Genomic DNA, 4770 nt, shown 5'->3' on the forward strand with positions numbered 1-4770 from the left:
ATTCAGATAGTGCTCAATATCATTTATCATTAGACAAATATGTATTTAGATCAGAATAAAGTAGATGTACACAGCAGAAGAAAGGCTCAATATGGACAGATTGAAAAAATAAGGGCCAAAAAGGATATGGATATACTGGAACATTCACGCAAGTTTTAAAAATGCTGAACATAGAGCAAGTACTTTGAAACATTCTTGGCACCATTCTATAAATTTTAAATAAAACTACCTTGTTGCCAATTATACTGCTTTTCCTTGTGCTCAAAGAAAATGACATCATGTTTATAAAGGTATCATAAAAGAATACCTGTTACAAGCTCCTTTCACGTGACACAGAAGTTTAAGCCACACTTAAGAAGAGTGTCAATTCAAGCCCCAGCTACTCTCTGCTTCTGATCCAGATCCTTTTTTTTTTTGACAGGCAGAGTGGACATTGAGAGAGAGAGACAGAGAGAAAGGTCTTCCTTTGCCGTTGGTTCACCCTCCAATGGCCGCCACAACCGGCGCGCTGCGGCCGGCGCACTGTGCCTATCCGAAGGCAGGAGCCAGGTGCTTCTCCTGGTCTCCCATGGGGTGCAGGGCCCAAGCACTTGGGCCATCCTCCACTGCACTCCCTGGCCACAGCAGAGAGCTGGCCTGGAAGAGGGGCAACCGGGACAGAATCCGGTGCCCCATCCGGGACTAGAACCCCGTGTGCCGGCGCTGCAAGGCAGAGGATTAGCCTAGTGAGCCGCTGCACCGGCCCCAGATTCTTTCTTAATGCACCTGGGAGGCAGCAGATGGTGATTCAAATGCTTAGACCAATCCCAACTACGTGGGAGCAGTGGATGGAGTTCCTGGCTCCTGGCTTCAACCTGACCTACTCCCACAGTTTGTGGACATTTGAGGATTGAACTATTAAATGCAATTTCTCTCTCTTTGTCTCCTCCTCTACCCTACTCCCAGTTCCTCTTCTCCCTCTCGGTCTCACTATTTCTCTGTTACTCTGTCTTTCCAGTAAAAAAAAAAAAAAAAAAAGTTATGGAAAGAACCTGTATTAATAGACAAAATCATAGACAAAATCTGGTAAAAGGAGGGAAGAAATATATATCCAGAAATATGCAGAAAGAGAAGGTAGATGAATGTATTATGCTGTATTCATACAAAGGACTAATATTACTCCCTGATAAATTGAATAAATACTGATACTGGAAAATACTACATTCAATACGAAAAAATGAAATAAAAAGAATACTCAGTATGTGATTATATTAATATGAAGTCACATCACTAATCTATAATGATATTACTCATGGCATTGTTAACTTTCGGAAATTTATAAGGAAATTACTTGAAAAGTGGCAAAGGAACACTTCCAGAGCTGATGTACATGGTTTATATTGACTGGGGAATTAGTGGTTATGTAGGTACACATGAGGGTAAAAATTGTCAGATTATGTACTTGAATATGTGCATTTACTGCTCATAAATTATACATATATTGTAATAAAATTTAGGTAGACTGAAGAATATTAGGATGAGTATTTCATCACTGACTTTGTTTAGAATTTCCAGAGATTGGATATACTAGGAAGCACAGCAACTTTTAGTTGTCTTTATTATTAGTCTTAAATTTTTTAAAGATATTACATTTCCTGCAATATATCCTTTGGTAGATCTGTCTCTGCTCATGGCCCCAGATAAATCACTACTAACTTCTCACTACTTTAAATGACTAATAGAGAACTTCATCATGTGTGTCATCCATGGTCTCTGAGTCCTAAAACCAATAAACTATAACCAATGTGGAACACAATACATTTGAGTTGGGGTTAAATCCATCCCTACCTCTGGGAGTCAGAATCATCTTGGTTCAGGGAATTAACAGTGATCCTAGTTCATTTATACTATAATTACTGGTCCAGGTTCATCCAATTACAGCAAAGAATAGGATTTGTGTTAGAAAGAGTAAGTTTCAGATGCATAGGATTGTGTGGTTTGCATACAGGAGCTCAGAACTGCCTCAGTTATTTTGTTAACTTCAATCAAAAGAACCAAAAAAGAAAAAATAATGGACTCAGACCCTATCCCAATATTAATGGCAAATAATAGCCCTTTGTACAAATCATACCTTTGGATTTTTAGTGAAGACCAAAAATTCTATTTTACTTAAATTATGTTTTTCTAGGTTTTCTGCTACTTTTCATACTAGGAGTCATAAATAAGACAATAAGAATATGACTTAATCATTTATATATGTGTGTGTATATATATATATATATATATCCCAACATTTTTAGAGAATATGCTTCTAAATGAATGAATTTAATCCAGGAATATCTATATTTCATGAATTAAAATTTTAAAAGGATGAGTTCTCTTTAATTTCTTCAAATCTTATGGAAACAGTATTTTATTTGAAAGCTCTGCATTTAAAATTTTGTGCTTTATTCTGAAGTGTTATAGTTGATGCCTAATATGTGAATATCATATCAAAGAAAGGTTAATTTTCTGCTTCATATGGTTTATATAATTAAGAAGACTAATTCAGTACCCTTTTTTCCCTCATTCCTTTCATTTAATCATTTATAGGCAACTCTTTGGTATTTTTCTTGATATTTGAACAACTTACTTTAACAATCATAACTTGATTTCATAATTAATTCTACCTTTACCTTCAAAGAAGGAGGTACCTTTCTCTGAAGGGAGGAGAGAACCTCCACTTTGACTATGACCTTGTCTAAACAAGATAAGAGTAGGAGAACTCAAGGGGCTTCCATAGCCTTGGAAACTCATGACTGGAGCATAGGGAGACTACTGATGCCATAGACAGGAGTGTCAATTTGTAAAGTCAACAACAGGAGTCACTGTGCACTTACTCCTCATGTAGGATCTCTGTCCTTAATGTGCTGTGTATTGAGATTTAATGCTATAACGAGTACTCTAACAGTATATTTCACTTTGTGTTTCTATGGGGGTGCAAACTGTTGAAATCTTTACTTAACATATACTAAACTGATCTTCTTTAAAAAAAAAAAAAAAGAAGAAGAAGAAGAAGAAGAAGAAATTATCAACTCCCAACTTGACTCTCACTGGGATTAAACATGACAATAGGTCTGATCTGATTTCATCATCATTTAAAAAATCATCTATTATTTTTCACTTTATGTTTCTGTGTGGGAGCAAACTGTTGAAATCTTTACTTAATGTATGCTAAACTGATCTTCTGTATATAAAGAGAATCGAAAATGAATCTTGATGTGATTGAAAGGGGAGAGGGAGTGGGAAAGGGGAGGGTTGCGGGTGGGAGGGACGTTAGGGGGGAAGCCATTGTAATCCATAAGCCGTACTTTGGAAATTTATATTCATTAAATAAAAGTAAAAAAAAAAAAAATTCTACCTTTAGTGCTAGATAAGGTCACAGTGATAATAACACGTTTGCTCCTTTATTCTAGTTATTTTCTAGTCTCTGGACAGATAGACATCAGAAATTTAAGCAAAACAGTTAAATTTAACATCCAGTAGTAGGGTTTTCTGTGTTGAGGTCAACTTCCAGCTTGCTGATAATTTTGTTAAAAAAGAAAAGAGAGAAAATGAAGATGCAGTGACTCACCAACAATATTCTGCTCAAAAACTCATTACATTCTCCTTATTTAACCCACAGGACCAACTTCACTTTATGACTATGATTAAGATATGCTGGTTTAACGTACTTTGAGAGTCCCAAATTTACATACTTTTATGTGGCCATGTGACTGTAAATAGTGATTAAAAACAGAGATATTTTATACTGTTCCTGGACATTTAAGTTATATATTATCATTTTAAAGAAATTTTCCATGTTTATAAGTTTAACAAAACTGAAACTGTGTATATAGATTTATTTTTCTAAATTTATCTAAAAATAAAACTATCTTTTCAACATAAACCTGCAAGTCAATAATTGATTAAATTACTTGGGTAATTTAAGGAAAAAATAAAAAGTTCACTTTGATGTATCTACCCTTTTTGCATTACACATACTCAGGTTTCCATGTAATTTTTGAAATGGTACAAGAGAAACATGAGTGATGTTATATAACTACAGGGCTCATAATTTCTACTCTTTTATTTTACTTCTAGTTTACTACTGTGACTGTCCACCACACCCTATTATTCACTGCTATGTCCATAATTCAGTAATTCTATCAACTACATAATTATGCCTATACCCAAACCTACATCATTTAGTTTTGTTGCTTTTCTGAGCCATGTTTGTTTCATTATTATATTTGTAGGTGAATGGATACCCATCACTGGACATTTAAAGAAGCCATTCTATATTGTTCTATATACCTGTCTTATTTATTCAGCACAGTTAAAATTCAAACCTTGAGTGCTTGCGCTCACTTCGGCAGCACATATACTAAAATTGGAACGATACAGAGAGGATTAGCATGGCCCCTGTGCAAGGATGACACGCAAACCTTGAGTGCTTTCTTCAGTCATTCACTTACCCAGATACATTACACTCCAAGAGTTCACTTCAGGGGTGGGTATTTGGTCTAGTGGTTATGAAGACAGTTAAAATGCCTACATTCCATATCAGCGTCTGGGCTAAAGTGTCATTTCCACCCCAAAATCTGCTTTCCTGCCACTGAATACCATAGGAGGCAGTTAGAAGTGACTCAATTATTTGGATTCCTGATATCTACATGGGAAACCTAGACTGAATTCCTCTCAGCTTCTGCATTGTCCAATCATGGATGAGAGATCTCTGTCTGCCTGTGTCTTTCTGCCTCTCAAATAATT

General features: G+C 35.7%; 1 non-coding gene across 1 annotated transcript; it reads left to right on the forward strand.

Annotated features, from left to right (window-relative positions):
* The first annotated feature begins 4360 nt into the window (after positions 1-4360).
* LOC127492198 (U6 spliceosomal RNA) lies at positions 4361-4468 on the forward strand. The gene has a single exon (XR_007921358.1). It is a non-coding gene; the product is annotated as a U6 spliceosomal RNA (small nuclear RNA).
* The last annotated feature ends 302 nt before the right edge of the window (positions 4469-4770 follow it).

The sequence above is a fragment of the Oryctolagus cuniculus genome, chromosome 9, assembly GCF_051225735.1.
Source record: "Oryctolagus cuniculus isolate XC-2025 breed Fujian yellow rabbit chromosome 9, ASM5122573v1, whole genome shotgun sequence".
Classification (NCBI taxonomy): domain Eukaryota; kingdom Metazoa; phylum Chordata; class Mammalia; order Lagomorpha; family Leporidae; genus Oryctolagus; species Oryctolagus cuniculus.